This window comes from Anabrus simplex, chromosome 12 (genome assembly GCF_040414725.1).
Source record: "Anabrus simplex isolate iqAnaSimp1 chromosome 12, ASM4041472v1, whole genome shotgun sequence".
Lineage (NCBI taxonomy): Eukaryota > Metazoa > Arthropoda > Insecta > Orthoptera > Tettigoniidae > Anabrus > Anabrus simplex.
In genome coordinates this window covers 99461938-99480917 of record NC_090276.1, presented here as the reverse complement: position 1 = coordinate 99480917, position 18980 = coordinate 99461938, and the positions used below count along the sequence as shown (strand labels likewise).

At 43.7% G+C, this 18980-nt stretch overlaps 2 protein-coding genes across 2 annotated transcripts in view; one reads left to right on the top strand and one right to left on the bottom strand.

The window, feature by feature from the left end:
* The window catches only part of LOC136884218 (E3 ubiquitin-protein ligase AMFR), a 123294-nt gene that overhangs the window by 174 nt on the left and 104140 nt on the right, over window positions 1-18980 (top strand). The window lies entirely within an intron of this gene.
* Window positions 1-18980, bottom strand: part of LOC136884062 (neuroparsin-A) — a 128087-nt gene that overhangs the window by 68581 nt on the left and 40526 nt on the right. The window lies entirely within an intron of this gene.

Genomic DNA, 18980 nt, shown 5'->3' with positions numbered 1-18980 from the left:
AAGTTACAAAAAAACGAGTCACCGAAGTGAGAACAGAGCAGCCAGAAGCTTATCGTTCAGACTCCACGGACTATTCCTCGATTCTTTGTAAATGTTTCGAAGCAGTTTCATTTAAACGTACAGTTTTTATGAGGTTCAGTTTCGGTACTGTGATACCAGTTACAATCCGGCAACCCAGTCAGTCGCGTCGCACTGACACAGCTCCAGTCAGGTTCGTTCCCCGTGCTGAGTCGTAAGTAGGCAGTAGGTATCCGGGTTGGGCTGGATACACAGACCACACTCCACGTAGCGCCCATCTCAGATAATCGGGAACAATGGGAGGAAGTGATGATTATTGTTTTAAGAGGAAGTACAACAAGGCAACCATCCTCTATATAACACTAATCAGAGGGAAAAAATGGAAGGGGTCCGACACTTCGAAAAATGAAGGTATCAGCCAAAGGAAAACAAGGGCCACGGTGGGCATGACAATGAAAGACTCCCTAGGCCTCGCAAACCTAACAGCGTCGGGGTCGGAAAAGAACAAGAGTTGAACAAGTGAGGTGGGATAGGATAGATGAAAGTAAAGAGCCTGGCACCAGTAAGTGGAAGCAATCCCAGGACTCAGCTAAGGGCCCCGTGGTCACCAACCCACGCTCCAAAGTTCAGAGCCCCTGGGCCCCTTTTAGTCGCCTCTTACGACGCGCAGGGAATACTGTGGATATTATTTTACCGCCCCCACCCACAGGGGGAGGGAAATGCGAGGAAAGGGAGTTTGTTATCATCAACACTAGATCCTGGATTTAAATAGTGAATTATGTCCAAACAAAATGCAAAGACAATCAAAAATCAGGTAAACTCTTCACTTTTTTGGGAAATCTTGACTCATTCATTCTTCAGAACTCCTACGTCTGTCAGGGGAAAAGTCCTCCTACATCGCACGATGTGAAAAAGACAACAATTCTCCTTCTGTGTTGCAGTCTATTTCACCAGACGCCGTTCTGCTAATTTGATCGAATTTTATTTGTTAGCTGTCTAAGCTTATCGAATGCAATTTTAGCAATGCCGTGAGTTCCAAAAGACAATAAATCTGCGTAATATTAATTCACAACAAGTAGAAACGTGCTGTCTTTTAAAATTTTATACCCGATTGATTTAAGATTTTTTATTGATCAATTACTACGCTGATAGAAAGAGGACAAGTACCACAGTTACGAGCATATTTTGATTTTAAAATGCATTTATGAGCATCGGTCTAATAATTTTCGAATGTCTGACTTACTGCATAGCCCTACATTTAACGACATAGATTTCGTTTTAAATCGGCGCTCTGAGCAGAGTTCGTGTCCTTCACCTGTGTCTCTCTCATTACACACGACACGTTATCGGGACATACAAGTGGTCCCCAGTCCTGCCGTCGTTACAGTACGCACACCTTGATAGCTTTTAGGGAATTGTGTGTTGTTTGGGGTTTAGAATACCTGCATACTCTGTTTACTCCTTGCTCCAGATCAGTCTTCTAACAATCTGCCTGCTTTCCCCATTGTTTTTACTACCTTCCTCTATTTCACTTGAAAACTTCCCACTTTCTTCGGTCCGTCTCCTGAAACTCACTGTTCTCCACAGTCACCTTTGCTTCTTCCCTCTGTACTTTCTCATCCTTATGACCCCATACAATCACGTCTCCTCACTTCCCATAACCATTATCTCATTCATCATAACAAGAATGGTAGAAGAGCACTTCTTTGCTATAGTAATTGATGGAAATAGTGGTAACGATTTTTACACCTCCGAGCTATTGTTCTCGACACTGAGGAAGCTTCGATGAAGGACTTCGCAAAAAGAAAGTGCCACTCAAATTCCGCCCCTATGTGACAAAATTAACTTTTAATAAATTCAGGATGATAATGATATCCAAATGCTGTATATTATCTCTATAAATAAGATGTGAATCTTGTCTCGACATAATGAAAACTATCATTTTGTTTTACAAAAGTTCTCTCCATGTCATATGAAGACCTCAAAGTAGCGAATATTGTTTTAAGAGAAAGTACAAGTGGGCATCCTGTAATGGTGGTGGTGATTATTGTTTTAAGAGGAAGTACAACTAGGCAACCATCCTCTATTAACACTAATGTGGTGGTGATTATTGTTTTACGAGGAAGTACAACCATCCTCTATTAACACTGATCAGTGGGAATAAAATAGAAGAGATCCGACCCTTAAATGAATTAATCTATGAGAAAAGGAAAGCGAAGGTCGTGAAAATGAAAGACTCCGTAGGCCTCGCAAAGCGGTCGGGGTCGCACAAGTTAACAGGAACATTGCTTGTTCACTAACCTACGTTACAAATTGGAGAGCTCGTAGGATAGCGCGAGGCTGGATGATGGATGAGGTTGTCTCCAGTGAACAGCGAAGCGTTCGTAGGCTAAAAGAGAATATTTATATCCCAGACGTGGAGGGTAATGACTTGTGTGACGAACAGACTGAGTGGGGGAGGCAGTCATTCCAGGACCTCAGTTTCATAAAACATATTTCACTAATATTATTAGTAAAAACCAATAATATTAACTAATAATATTAGTATTGTGTTTCATAAAATTATTAGTTAATAATATTAGTTATTAGTTTATGAGTCTAAATTATTAGTAGATGTTCCTAATAATATTAGTAAATTGTTTCATAGACAACATAACTAATAAAATTTACTCATATTATTGGGATTATTTCTATTAGTGTATTTTGACTCATATTTCATATTATTAGTAAAACCAAAGTGTGTGGTATATTGGCATAAAATTGTGAAGATCAGTAAAATGGTTGACTCTGATTCAAATAGTGATGAGGAGAGAGTTTATATTCGCCGTCCAAGAACTTTTAGGCCAAGAACAGCCTATACGGGTATGGAACAATCATATGAATACAATGAGAGATTTAGGTTAGATTACAGAACATTTGAATATGTGCTTGATAGGATTGGTAATATCTTAGAATCTCCCACTGCAAGGAATGAAGCCCAATAGCCACAGCAAAATCCCGCAGTTCCATCCACGCTTGCCTTTTCGAGTCCTTTGTCACGGTTAGTGAAAAGGCTCCGAACAACTGCCCCTTCAACTCCAGCACTTTTCTAAGGAAACTTTTTTTCCTGACATTATTGTCGTTTCTTTTACCCATTGTAGCCTATATAAACTGACAAGAATCTGAAACTGCACTGAATAGCCGGTTCGGTTGTAGTCAAACACAAAAAGCACAGAGTATGAGTGGGTCAAGCGCTAGCCTACTGCAAGGAACGAAAACAAACTACTGTAAGAACATGCAACAAATCGATTCTAACCTCAAACTGTATCAGCTGACTAATGAACTAATATTATTAGTGAAGCCATTTTATTAGTCAGGCATACATCTTTATGAAACAGAATTTTGACAACTAATAATTTGTTTTATGAGTTCTAATATTATTAGCTAATATTATTAGTTAGTTTTATGAAACAGGCCCCAGGACCTCAGTTTCTTTGAAAGAAATGCAAACACGGCTTTGTTCGTCTGTTTCACCTCCGTGTCTGTCAGTGACAGGTAATGAAATGAAATGGCGTATAGCTTTTAGTACCGGGAGAGTCCGAGGACATGTTCGGCTCGGCAGGTTCTGGTCTTTTGATTTGACTCCCGTAGGCGACCTGCGTGTCATGATGAGGATGAAATGATGATGAAGACGACACATACACCCAGCCCCCCGTGCCAGCGAAATCAATCAATGATGGTTAAAATTCCCGACCCTGCTGGGAATCGAACCCGGGACCAAAGACCAGCACGCTAACCATTTAGCAATGGAGCCAGACAGTGACACGTGATAATGGCGAAGGACTACAACATCACAATAGGCCTGAGATATGCTGTTGATACAGTGATCCTAGCATCTTAGGAAATTCATCTCATGACCATTATGAATCAACTGAACGAAATAAGTACAGAATTTGGGCTAACCAACACTCTCAAACAATTTCTGTCAGTTGACGAATGTTGGTGGTTATCAAGTGGTGAGTGTCACAAAGAACAGCAGCAGCCTTGGTAAATCTGACGAACAACTAAAGTTGAGACTATTCAACTCTCTCATTCTCCTGTGACATGGAGTGACCAGCGAAAAATTGATAGGCACATTGTACTAGGCCATGGTTCATGAACTAGGTCGTGAGTACAGTAACACACTACGAAAATGCTGCGAAAACCACGGCTAAGATTTATATGTCACAAAAGTGGCTAAATATGTACACATAATACATATGCGCAAACAAATTCAAAATATGGAGTGAAATAAAATGGACTATTAAAAAAAAAATTAAATGGTGAAAAATAATGTGAAGAATATTGATATTGTGTGAAATTTTACTGCTTACAAGAGAAGTACAGTTAAAGAATGATTGCTTACACATGAAAGCCACAAAAACAGGAATTTAAATGAAAGGTGAGTTGCACAACAAGAGTTTATCATTTTTGATACATGTCACGGTGGGTTCAGTGACAAGACCAAAGCCAACAAGAAAGAAATTAATGTGCATACAGCAGAACTTTCATTCCAGGAGTATAGTGTTTAGCCATGTCTCCGGTTGTCTTTGCTCCCAGGAATTAACCTGCTACTCATTTTTGGCACTAACTACCTTCAACTTTATCTTTTTTTTAGTCAGGTGGGTGGGGGAAGAGGAGAAATCTTTTCTTTTCGAAAGTCCATTTTAATAGGATGAAATATTCATTAGATACACTTGTAAATATTTATTGCGTTATTAATTTGGACGAAAAGAATTAACATTCATATCTTTCATGAAAGCTGTAGGCTACCTACATTTGTGGCAGAAATTGTAAATTGATTAAGTAAGGGAGGTACATAGTTGATGTTAAAAGGTGACCAAGTACATATGGGACTTTGTAAACAAGCCAATCCTTCTAGAAATTGCAGGGGCTCTTGTTTACCAGCCTGTTGTGTTGGCACAGCCGCTTGCCAAGCCTGCGCAAGAACAGCCAAATGGCGCTCTAATTTACAAACTCTCTTTAGCCAGAAAAACTGGATTCTCTTGCGAATGAAAGCAGTTGAAGCGATTATTTTTAAAATCTCCTAAGTCAAGAATTAATGTAAACTTGTGGGAGAACAAATTAAACAGATATATATATACAGAGAGTATAGCCTATTTGTAATATGTTGTGCTTCTAAAACTTCAATCTCGATTAAAAAAGGCATGGAAGCTAGACTGCTTTAAAGTCGCAGATTTTCGGTGACAGGGATGGGAAAGGACTAGGATCGGGAAGGTAGTGGGCAGCACTTGCCTGGAATGAAAATGCGAAACTATGGAAAACCATCCTTAGACATGCTGATGGTGGAATTTGAACATCTCTCGAATTCAAGCTCAGAGCTACGTGACGCGAGCCACGTAGCTGACTCGCTCGGTCGTTGTTACATTGAGGTTCCACTTATATATGGACACAAGGTAGATCCATGGACCTGGTGACGAGGGAGGAATTACTACGTATAAACCACTGGGCTATACAAAACAATGTCAGAGAGATCTGTCGTGTGTAATTACATTTTACTTCAAAATATTAATCTAAAAATAAATTATTTATGAAATTATGCATAAAAATGTATTGAACGGGGTTGTGGCGTGTCATGGCAGATAGGTGGGAAGGAAGCGACCGTGGCCGAGCATCTGCCTGGTGTGAAAATGGGAAACAACGGAAAAACATAATCTGGGTTGATGACGGTGTGGTTCGAACCCACTATCTCCCGAATGTAAGCTGACAGGGACTTGTCCAAACCGCGCACCCATTCGCTGGGTACCCATGTGTGATTCTAGAACAAAAAATATCCCAGCTACCGCACAGTCATTATAGCTTTGTTAATGCGTAACAGGAAGTAGGCCTATTTGATTGCATGTACCAAATTCAGTATCGGAACGTAGCTTAGTTTCCCTGTTTCAATGAAAGTATTCAAACGAGACTTCAATAATGTGAAGAACCTTTTACCGTGATAAGTGGGATATTTCAGGGAGTTGTCAAATCCCGGAAAAGAATCTCTGTTATCAGAGTGACCTCTGTTCGTCAACAGCGTGGGGACGACTCGTGTGACCACGAGCACATGTGGGACTATTACATAACACAGTGTAGGAGTTGTGCTTCTCCATGGATCACTGCTGGAGGGAACCCGGCTCATTTTTGAAGGATCTGAGCAGAATTAACCAGGGGTTGTCTTCAGGACTGCTGCACACAGTTTGAGTCATCGGTCCACAGACTTGTTGATGCACCTGTCCATGCCACCCTGTCCTGTTCGAATCATTTCATTTCTACTAACTACTTCACCCTACATCTGCTCTAATCTGGTAGTCATATTCATACCTTGGTCTCCCCCTACCGTTCTTACCACCAACATTCCCTCAAAAACCAACTGACCGAGCTCGATAGCTGCAGTCGCTTAAGTGCGACCAGTATCCAGTATTCGGGACATAGTGGGTTCGAACCCCACTCTTGGCAGCCCTGAAGATGGTTTTCCATGGTTTCCCATTTTCATACTGTAACCGTTCATCACCAGTATGGGTACAATACCAGGCGAATGCTGGGACTGTACCTTAATTAAGGCCACGGCCGTTTCCTAACCACTCCTAGCATTCCTAGCACTTTCCTGTCGCATCGTCGCCATAAGACGTATCTGTGTCGGTGCGGCGTAAAGCAACTTGCAAAAAAAAAAAAAAAAAAAAAAAAAAAAAAACTGTACAAGTCTTGGGTGTCTTAAGATGCGTCCTATCATTCTCTCTCCTCTCCGCGTCATTTGTGATTCGATCTATCCACTTCACCTTCAACATTCTTCTGCAACATGACATTTCCATTTTCAATTCTCTTTCTTTCTGACGTTTCACTTATAGACAATGCCACGCTCTCTTTCTAATTCTTATATCAATGTTCGAAGTGAGTACATAAGGCCGTCTTTGCTTGTGCTAATCTGCATTACTACCCTTCCTTTAAGACTTCATTTCCTACTCTATATTTTCGTTCGGCTGCACTCCATTACTTTTGTTTTGAATTTTTTTTTTTTTTGTTTTTATCTTGTAGCCTACTCCTTACCCAAGACTCTGTGCATACCTTTCAGCAATTTCTCCAGATCTTGTGCAAAACAATAAAACAACAATATCATAGGCAAATCCCAGGGTTTTGATTCCCTTTACCGCCTCCTGTGGCACTGCTGCTTCGTTTTGAAAGCCCTCGATTCTTATCACTGCAGACTGATAATTCTTCTGATCAACTTCAGAATCTCAAATAACTTGGTCCACTCAACATTACTGAACGAACAACATATACGTGGGTTTGTCCTTTCAAATCATAGAACCCCCGCCCCCCATGGCACTACAGCCCTTGAAGAGCCTTGGCCTACCAAGCGACCGCTGCTCAGCCCGAAGGCCTGCAGATTACGAGGTGCCGTGTGGTCAGCACGACGAATCCTCTCGGCCGTTATTCTTGGTTTCAAATCATAGAGTTAGTAGCATTGGCGCTGCAGTCGAGGGCGCGCTGTTTGGCACTGTCACTACTTCTCTTAAGGAAAATGTCAGTCATGGCTGCACAGGTATGTTCATTTTCGTGCGAATAAAATAATTTGTGTGACGCTTATCGCTGACTTCGCGGTTTCTTTCCCTGTCGGCGTGAATGAGATTCTTTGGACTTTTTGTTGTTTTCGCGGTTGCCCCTGTGCCAATTTCTATATATTCCCCTTCCTTTGCTAGCTATGTACGACACATACCTCCTCTTTTAAATTCTTTTGACGTGCATTTTATCTTCTTCTACTGCCTAAGAGCTGCTCGTCCAGAATTGAAATAGGTAACTTCGCTTCGCTTTGGACTTTACCATGAAGACTGAAATTAATGTTTTAGAAAATATAGGGGAAGACATTTTTCTTTCACTGAATGGCCATGTCTTTTGAAAGCGAATATCGTGTTGGCAGATGGATGATCCCGATGTTAGAAGTGACAATTTTGTTTCGTAACCAGTAGGTTGATACACTGTTACTACTGAGAATACAGGTGCGGGTACAATTGGCTGAATACTCACTGTTTACAGGTTAATCTCATGTATTTATTTACCTTTCTTGTAATGCTACTGACGTGCGAGTGGTTGCGGGTTTTGGGTCGCGTAGCTGATAGTGGGTTCGAACTCCACTGTCGGTAGCCCTGAAGATGGTTTTCCGTGGTATCCCATTTTCGCACCTCTAGGCTGCTAGAAGTCAGCTTTGGGCCGCGTGGTTGTCAACCCACGCTCCAAAGTTCAGGGCCCCCTTTAATCGCCTCTTACAATAGGCAGGGAATATCGTAGGTATTATTCTACTGCCCACACCCACAGGGGATCCAAGCAATTGTAAGTCGTAGCTTATACGCTTAACCCCTGCACCGTTGTAGATTGCAACACAAAAATTATAGCGCTGAGTAGTGTAGTCACACACTGCGCGCCTCTACTTTACGATGGCTCTGTCTTTCCGCTGTTGATACAGACTGTCTCAAGTGTTCGCTGAAAAGGACGAGTTATGCAGTACTGAGTCGCGAAGTTCCCGAGAAGGGAATGTTCAGTTCTAGTGACATTCCACCGAAACGGCGGATGACAAGAAAGATTTCACAAGATAATTAGGCTCTGATGAGAAATGAGCTTCACTAAAAGTGAACAATAATAACTGGGGACAGGGGCCTATTTCGTATGTTTGAAACCCAGTTCTTAAAGGGCACAATGCAAAGTATTCTAGATAGGCCTTGATAGGAGTTGGAAGTGCTTTAAAATGAGCTCAAAAGTATTTTTCGACTTTCTATGAACCAAAACCTCAACTTTAAAACTTTATGGATGGAAGGCTGACACTTAACCCCTCTGAAAAAGACTTGAAGCATTCGAAATGTGGGTGTACAGACGGATACTTCGCATTTCGTGGACAGAGAGAATACGGAATTCCGAGGTGTTGGATCGACTTGGAAAAAAGACTAAAGTCATGCTAAAGTCGGAAGCTGGAATACTTCGGCCATATAATGCGGAATGATAATACAGAATCCTGTAGCTTGTTATCCAAGGAAGAATAGAAGGACGTAACAGTCCTGATAGACGACGAACTATATGGATGAAGAACCTCGTAGACTGGTATGGGTTGGACACGATGTCTCTGTTCCGTGTCGCTGCATCCAAATTCAAGATCGCCATGTTGACCGCCAACCTTCGCTAGAAGATGGAACATTAAGGAGAAGATTTTTTTTTTCCTAGGGGCTTTACGTCGCACCGACACAGATAGGTCTTATGGCGACGATGGGATAGGAAAGGCCTAGGAGTTAGAAGGAAGCGGCCGTGGCCTTAATTAAGGAACAGCCCCAGCATTTGCCTGGTGTGAAAATGGGAAACCACGGAAAACCATCTTCAGGGCTGCCGATAGTGGGATTCGAACCTACTATCTCCCGGATGCAAGCTCACAGCCGCGCGCCTCTACGCGCACGGCCAACTCGCCAGGTAGAAGAATTTTAGAAGCTTGTTAAGAATAATAGGAGTATGTTACGATCGGATGGCACGAAGTTTAAAGTTGAGGTTCTTGCTCAGTTTGTCTTAAAGTGCTGTAGTAGGCCTGCCTATCATGCCTTTAAACCCACAAAGAATGCGGCTATAATTTACAGCCGCCCGTTCAAAGTCGAGTAGCCTATCTGTACTTATCAATTCGACAGTAGATTACCGTCTCGTTAGCTGCAGTCACTTAAGTGCGTCCAGTATCGAGTTCTCGGGAAATAGTGGTTCGAACTTCATTGTCGGCGGCCCTGAAAAGATGGTTTTCCGTGGTTTTCCATTTTCGCACCAAGCAAATGCTGCAATTGCACCTTAATTAAGGCCACGGCCGATTTCTTCCCACTCCTAATCCTTTCCTGTCCCATCGTCGCCATAAGACCTACTGTGCGATGTAAAACAACTTGTAAGCAGATTGACTCCACTACACTTCCTACGTACAAGTTCAGAATTTTATTTTCACTGTTAAAGCTTAGGTCTGTTGGTGAATATTATTAAAAAAACGTGGAATAAAACAGGTACTTAGGGATGACATCTTGGTGGTGGTGATTATTGTTTTTTTTGCTAGGGGCTTTACGTCGCACCGACACAGATAGGTCTTATGGCGACGATGGGATAGGAAAGGCCTAGGAGTTGGAAGGAAGTGGCCGTGGCCTTAATTAAGGTACAGCCCCAGCATTTGCCTGGTGTGAAAATGGGAAACCACGGAAAACCATCTTCAGGGATGCCGATAGTGGGATTCGAACCTACTATCTCCCGGATGCAAGCTCACAGCCGCGCGCCTCTACGCGCACGGCCAACTCGCCCGGTTATTGTTTTGAGAGGAAGTACTACTAGACAACCATCCTCCTATATAACACTAATCAGAGAGAAAAAATGGAAGGGATCCGACACTCCAAAAAATGAACGTATCGGTCAAAGAAAGACAAGGGCCACGAAGGGCGTGAAAATGAAAGACTCCCTAGGCCTCCATACGTAATACCGTCGGTATCGGAAAAGAACAAGATTTGACCAAGGGAGGTCGGATAGGATAGATGAAAGTGAGGAGCCTGGCACAAGTAAATGGAAGCAATGCCAGGACTCAGCTAAGGGCCCCTTAATCGCTAACCGACGCTCCAAAGTTCAGAGCCCCTGGGGCCACTTTTAGTCGCGTCTTACGACAGAAAGAGGATACCGTGGGTGTTATTCTACCGCCCCCACCCATAGGGGTTAGGGATATTTTGGAGGAAACTCAAATTTACACTGGAGCAATTATTGTATGCCATACAACAAATACAAAACGCGGCAACTTGACACTCCAAAGCAACCCGACGTACCGTGGAGTATAAAACCCCGCACTCGCCTTCGCGGTCACACTCACACTGTGAGTCCTGGATGATGCTTGCGCTTTCTTTTGGCGAGAAAGACTGCGATGTCTTCAATAATGAGAACATCTAGAGAGCCTACAAAAGAGAGTGAAACTAAATTCAGAAGTTAACCGTGAAGGGACCGTGATTAGTCAGCCCGAAGACTGGTTGAATCCTCAACAGCGTGAGTGAAGCGGCGTACAACGGAAATGAGGAGAGAAGTAGTTTCCCGTAGCCTTCCTCGCCGAGACAGGCCCAGCGAAATGCACGCACCAACCGATCCACTGAGCGACATTTTCACACCATTCATATCTCAGTCACTTTCATTTCATTTCATTAAAAACCCATTTGAAAGGAGCCACGTAACAAATTATGAAGAGCACTCCGGACTCAACAGGAATCAGTTGGCGGCCCAGCTCCTATGCTCCACTCATCTCCACTAGGTGCAATCCCTCAAAAAAGCGGAGTTGGTTCAAAAGCCCGAAAGAGTTGGCCGAGCGATGACCTTGCATTCGGGAGATTCGAATCTCACCGTCGGTAGCACTGAAGATGGTTTTCCGTGGTTTCCCATCTTCAGATGGTGGAGGTGGTGATTATTGTTTTAAGAGGAAGTACAACTAGGCAACCACCCTCTATACTATAACACTAATCAGAGAGAAAAAATGGAAAGGGTCCGACACTTCGAAAAATGTAGGTATCGACCAAAGGAAGACAAGGACCACGAAGGGGATGAAAATGAAAGATCCCCTAGGCCTCCATACGTAATAACGTCGGGGTCGGAAAAGAACAAGGTTGGCACAAGTAAGTGGAAGCAATGCCAGGACTCAGCTGAGAGCCCCGTCGTCGCCAACCCACGCTCCAAAGTTCAGAGCCCCCTTTTAGTCGCCTCTTACGACAGGCAGGGGATACCCCACCCACAGCGGGGAATGCTGGGACTGTAATTAAGGCCACGTTCAACAAGTAACAACAAAAGCAATGTTTAACTATTAGAATAAGGAAAAGTGCACTTACGGTGTATAGCAGAGGTTACGTAAGACGAGCCAGTGAACACCATGTGAGATGGAATTGCCACTAAACACTCATCCCCACCCTGTCGGAGAGCTGACCAAAACATTCCACTTGCGGTGTGTTTGTCATGCTCAATGAAGGGATGTTTACCGACCTCCGCAAGTTTGCACAAAGTCAACACTGGACCGATCAACAGGGTGACGGGATCATTGAACCTCCTGGTACACCCGCACTGCGTACTTCCCAACTATCTGAGCTCGGAAATAGTGTTTTACGGCCAGCCGCCAGCCTCATGTGGTGTGTTGTGTGCTGAAATAAGTACCCATTCCCCGAGCCGCTACAATATCACGGCAAAGGTCGTTAACTCACACTAGATCGAGTCTAACCAACTCACCACTAACCAAGTAACAGGTTAAACTCATTGGAGTCATGTACAAAGCACATTTGATCGTCAAATTGTAAAAAAAAAAAGGCAGTCCCTTCCATTCGTGAAATTCTTGATAACGGAAAGAATACTGATTCAAAATTAATTATAAAAGCTATCCATGGTGCAAACGAAGGAAGGCAAAGCCGTGGTTTCATAAGGACTCTTTTCACGTCAGAAGGACAAGACGTTCTTCATGAAGCAAAAACTTTCAGCTTAGAAGCCGACCTTCAGTAAGTACTACGCCACCCAAAGGAAGAAATAGAAGGAACTGGTGGAAGTGAAAAATCCAGACTACCTTGAGTACAAATGAGTTGAACAAGTGGAAGAGGCTGTGAACTACCCTTTCCTTGCTTCGAGAAGGAAAACAATGAAATTCCCAGGACAGATCCACCTCCGAAATTGGGAATGTCACTTCAGTCGGCTGGTAACACAGAAACAGCGTATTATGCAGGAAAGAGCAAGAAAGACAGAAAGCAACCGGACCAGATGGAATATTAACGGAGTACTGAATGATCAGGTACATCTTGGATAAATATAGACTTAAAACGAAAACGAACTAACTTCGTATTGTCGCCGAAATTACATTCATAGAAACAAACCGAACTGAGCGACGCAGGTGAACTCGTATGACCAATAAAAACAGAATAAATAACACAAACATAGGTTAGAGAGAAATAACTCATAAACAAACATAGACTCTCAACATTCGTTTTCCGGCAGTAGTTCGATTCGCTCCAGTCCCGACGACTGGTGAACCATGGCCGATACACGCCAGATGTTGCTGACACACTACCGCTAACGTGGAACGTGTTTGCCAGACCGATGTGTCTCCGCAGTTCAACACAAACGTAATGTTCTAGAAATCATTTAGTTAAGTTGAAAGATGCCATCTATTTAACAAAATAGGAAATATTGGTTGAACAATGCTCTAGAGCCGGCAGGCGACTGGCATCCTCGCTCTTCCAATTCAAATGGCAGTACGACTACTATTAAAACGTTTTCATTCCTCCCCTGAAGCGGGAGCGCTGTCTCTCAGGCCGGGAGAAGGTGAGGGGGTTGTCGGCCGTGGCCTATACTAAGAATTTTTGCGGCATTCGCCTTTAGGCAGGAGAATGGAAAACTACGGAAAACCTTTCTCAGGACAGCCGACGGTTGGGGCCAGCCCTCTCCCGTCTCCCGAATGCAGAGGCGTAGAGCCACGGTAGAGCCGTGGTCACCCCTTCTTTGCTGGGTTGGCCGGTCGGAGTGCAGAGCTGTTGGACCACGGACCAGCCGTGGCCACTTATGGGCCGAGACCCACTCTGCATCTACCGACCAATGGCAGTTGGAGCTCGGGAGTACAATACAGCAGCAGCCGCTCTGCGAATATGAGTAACATTTTTGTAGAGACGAGTATTCTCCTCCGAGAACCAGAAACATTAGTTATTGCAAGGAGAGTCACTTTAGTGCTTCTATTTCAAGAACCAACCAACCACCTTCTGGGCTGATAAGTTGACGAGTACCAAGTTTAAAGCCATTAGTTTCATTTGTAAATGGGTAAAACACGCATTTTTATAGGTAAAAAAACTAGCCTGTTAAAAGGTTGAACAACAACGTTTCCAGCAATTTACATATTTTGAAATTAAAAACCAATATTATCTGAAGAATATAGGCTACTGTTGGATTTTTATTATGGACACTCGAGTTGTTAATTACAAATGAACTGACAGGGCTATTTTAAAGTGAGTTACACCAATATTGTCCCTGTTTAATTCTGCCTTAAAGAGTATAAGACAATTGTTTTTGAAGTTAATTATTTTTTATTTGTGGTTGTAGTAAATATTGTCCGAGTTTTTGGCTTCTTCTCTAGGAACCGCTCACTTAAAATTATATACGTGGAATACTATTTATATGATAGTAATGGCATTTTTCACTCTTACAGCCATATGTATTCGTAGTGTAATATTCAAGTTACAATGTTTCCAACCACTCCAGAAAACTTCTTATAATTTTTCTAAAACAACCTTTTCCCATCCCAGGATAAACGTACAGCAGGAAACTAGGATTTGTGAAATGGGGTGCAGGGTTGCCCGGGGCAGGTGTGAAATGGAATGTTCTTTTCAGTCTGCCTGTGTTCTGCATATTAGCCACATCACTTCAAGATGACTCCTAGACCACCGTTGTCAGAGGGCGAACTTGCAATGGTTTTGAAAGCTACTTCTTTCCTTCAAAGTGAGGTGGAAACGCAAGGGACGCAGGTTCACTGTGTACCAGAAAGTTGATTATCGTTACCGTCAGTGAATAGAGTAGGAGCCGCTTCAAAGGTGAATGATAGAAATACACAGTTAAAAAAAAATAGGGGAACATGTTTTGTAACGTCTTGTATGTGAACGTTAATTTGGGAGATGGGGTTACAATGGTCGTACAGCATACCTTGAGACCTTAGGTACTCAGGATATGTCAAATCGAAGTAATACTCCATCTGTAGGCGTAGCCATGCATTAAACTGTCAGGTGACCCCACAAAACAAAGTAAATAGCGGTGCGTCCGTGTGTCGTTGTGAGGTACACAGACTACTGACAGCACGTCCCATGAGACATCTTAACGAGGCTCAAGTCGCAAGGGCCGTCACTTTGATCCGGGAGGGATGGACTTTTCGTCGTGTTGCTGTGGATCTCAATGTCCCTCCGTCAGTTATTCATCGCTTGTGGAATCGCTACAGTGAGACGGGCCAGTTCACAAGGAGGGTTCGGCAAGGTCGTGGACGCATGACAACCCCACAGGATGACCGACATCTGACCATCTGTGCGTAGCAGCGTCGTTCAGCAACTGCCGGAGAACTGCAACAAGACCTCGGGAGGGTCACTGGAGTCACGGTGTCTGACCAGACAGTAAGGAACAGGTTCAGAGAAGTGTCCTTACGACCCGGACGCCTCGTTTAACGCAGCAACATCGCGCAGCTCGCCTTCTGTTTGCCCGTACCCACGTCAACTGGCAGCTTCGCCAATGGAGACCTGTGCTGTTCACAGACGAGTCCAGATTTCCCTTGACACAGCGTGATGGACGTCATCGTGTATGGAGACGCCGGTGTGAGCAGTATATGCCAAATATTGTCCAAGAAGGCGAACGATTCGGACAAGGTTTTTGATGGTGTGTGGAGTGGCATCAGTATTGATGGCCGTACGGATCTTGTTGTCGTCCGTAGTAATCTTACCGCTGGGGAGGGGGGGTTACATCGAGCAGATACTGCTACAGCATGTGTTGGTTGCTGCATACGGTGTTGGCTCTGAATTCGTACTCATGCACGACAATGCCAGGGCTCATGCAGTGTGCATCGCCGTATGCGATTTTTACATGAATAAAGCATTTCCCACAATTAAAAGCCTCCACCTGAAACTGTTGGAATATGTAGGGTATTTCACTGATATCTCACTTTGTACGCTTTTGAAACTCTGGAAACAGCGCAAAAAACACGCTAAGAAAATGAAAGACTACCACTGGGTAAAAGATGGACTGTCTGAAAATATCCCTCATTTCGAGCCAGTCATAATCGACATGAATGACAGCAGGTCCGATTCAATAGAACATAGTGATTTTTAGTGGTGGTGGTGATTATTGTTTTAAGAGGAAGTATAACTGGGCAACCATCCTCTATATAACACTAATCAGAGAGAAAAAATGGAAGGGGTCCGACACTTCCAAAAATGAAGGTATCGGCCAAAGAAAGACAAGGGGGCACAAAGGACGTGAACATAAAGACTCCCTAGGCCTCCATACGTAGTACCGTCGGAGTCGGAAAAGAACAAGACTTGACCAAGGGAGGTCGATAAGGATAGATGAAAGTGAGGAGCCAGGCACAAGTAAATGGAAGCAATGCCAGGACTCAGCTAAGGGCCCCGTGGTCGCCACCCCACGCTCCAAAGTTCAGAGCTCCTGGGGCCCCTTTTAGTCGCCTCTTACTACAGGCAAGGGATACCGTGTGTGTTATTCTACCGAAGTATATTGACAGAATTAAATATTGTAAATGTCGTAAAAATTGTACAGGGTGAGATTTCTAAATCAGGAAGCTAACGATTTGTAAAGCTGGAATTGAACGCCCAAAGTCCTTGTGAGAAAAGGTGATGGGAAGAGGAATTCGTATGAGGAAATAAAATCAAAGGTTGAAAGTAAATAAAAAGCTGAGTTCGTTGCGCGCTGTGTTTAGTACACCACCCCGCCTGCCGTTAATCGCACGGTCCAGCGCGCACACAACTTCCCATCAATATTAGTCTTCATAAATTCAGTAGTCCGCCTCTGTGGTGTAGTGGTTAGCGTGATTAGCTGCCACCCTCGGAGGCCCGGGTTCGATTCCCGGCTCTGCCACGAAATTTGAAAAGTGGTACGAGGGCTGGAACGGGGTCCACTCAGCCTCGGGAGGTCAACTGAGTAGAGGTGGGTTCGATTCCCACCTCAGCCATCCTGGAAGTGGTTTTCCGTGGTTTTCCACTTCTCCTCCAGGCGAATGCCGGGATGGTACCTAACTTAAGGCCACGGCCGCTTCCTTCCCTCTTCCTTGCCTATCCCTTCCAATCTTCCCATCCCTCCACAAGGCCCCTGTTCAGCATAGCAGGTGAGGCCGCCTGGGCGAGGTACTGGTCATACTCCCCAGTTGTATCCCCCGACCAAGAGCCTGAAGCTCCAGGACACTGCCCTTGAGGCGGTAGAGGTGGGATCCCTCGCTAAGTCCGAGGGAAAAACCGAACCTGGTGGGTAAACAGATGATGATGATGATGATGATGATAAATTCAGTATCACACTGTACGGTTACAGCGGTAACCACGATTGAGTGCTTCAAAACAAGCCCGAGTATCCGAGAAAACGTTTAGTGTTGTTGAAAAAATTGTAACTTGAGTGTTACACTACGAATACATGTGGCTATAACATATACAAGTTTCATTACCATCAGATAAGTAGCTGTGCATGTATGTGAGCGGTTCCTGGAGAATAGCCAAAAACCCAGACAATATTTACTACAACCACAAATAAAAATTAATTCTTTAATTTCAAAACCAATTTGTCTTGTGCATTCTAATGCAGAATAAAACTCGAGTGTCCATAACAAAACACCGTTTAAGGTTTTCGCTATTAGTTTTACATCGCACCAATGCAGACAGATAGGACTGAGGAGGAATGCGACCGAAACCCACTATCTCCCGAATGAAAGCTGGCAGCTGCGGAACCCAAACCGCGTAGCCAACTCGCTAGGGGTTATTTTTATGTCAGAAGAAATGTATCTGTGATGTAACTAATATTTTTAATGGTGTGAAGTGCAACAAAATACAATTCTTTTAAAGTTAACATTAGTCTATTGATGACCGTCGCAAACGAAAGTTTTCAATGCGTTATCAACACCAGAACATGGTTCATGTGCACTGTACAACCCACTGCTTTCGCTGTCTGGTGTTTTTTGACATTGGCATGTCTGTAAAGCCTAACATAGGATATCCAAAATTAAGAATCGACCGACTCTCCTATAAGGTGGTGGTGGTGGTGGTGGTGGTGGTGGTGGTGGTGATTAGTGTTATATAGAGGATGGTTGCCCAGTTGTACTTCCTCTTAAAACAGTTCTGTTCCGACCCTGGCGGTATTACGTATGGAGGCCTAGGGAGTCTTTCATTTTCACGTCATTCGTGCCCCTGTCTTCCTTTGGCCGATACCTTCATTTTTCGAAGTGTCAAGCTGCCTCTGTGGATTAGTGGTAGAGTGTCGGCCTCCGGATCCCAAGATAGCGGGTTCAAACCCGGCAGAGGTAGTCGGATTTTTGAAGGGCGGAAAAAAGTCCATTCGACACTCCATGTCGTACGATGTCGGCATGTAAAAGATCTCTGGCCACACATTTGGTGTTTACCCGACAAAATTCATTAAATCTCAGCCACAGACGCCCAAGAGAGTTTCGGTTTACTCGGTCTGCCATCTAGCGGGCCTAGAGTAAAACGGAACGTCGAAATTGACGAGCAGACAGCCATATGGCGTCAAATTGAAATGTCTGCACACGGTAGCTGAGGCCATACGATTATTATTATTATTATTATTATTATTATTATTATTATTATTATTATTATCATTATTATTATTATTATTATTATTCGAAGTGTCGCACCCCTTCCATTTTTTCCCTCTGATTAGTGGTATATAGAGGATGGTTGCCTAGTTGTACTTCCTCTTAAAACAGTAATCAGAGGGAAAAAATGGAAGAGGTGCGACACTTCGAAAAATGAAGGTATCGGCCAAAGGAAGACAAGGGGCACGAACGACGTGAAAATGAAAGACTCCCTAGGTCTCCATACGTAATACCGTCAGGGTCGGAAAAGAACAAGAGTTGACCAAAGGAGGTCGATAAGGATAGATGAAAGTGAGGAGTCTGGCACAAGTAAGTGGTAGCAATGCCAGGACTCAGCTAAGGGCCCCTTGATCGCCAACCCACGCTCCAAAGTTCAGATGGTGGTGGTGATTATTGTGTTAAGAGGAAGTACATCTAGGCAACCTTCCTCTAACACTAATCAGAGAGAAAAAAATGGAAGGGGTCCGACACTTCGAAAAATGAAGGTGTCGGCCAAAGGAAGACAAGGGCCACGAAGGGCGTGAATATGAAAGACTCCATAGCCCTCGCAAACCTAATAGCGTCGGGGTCAGAAAAGAACAAGAGTTGACCA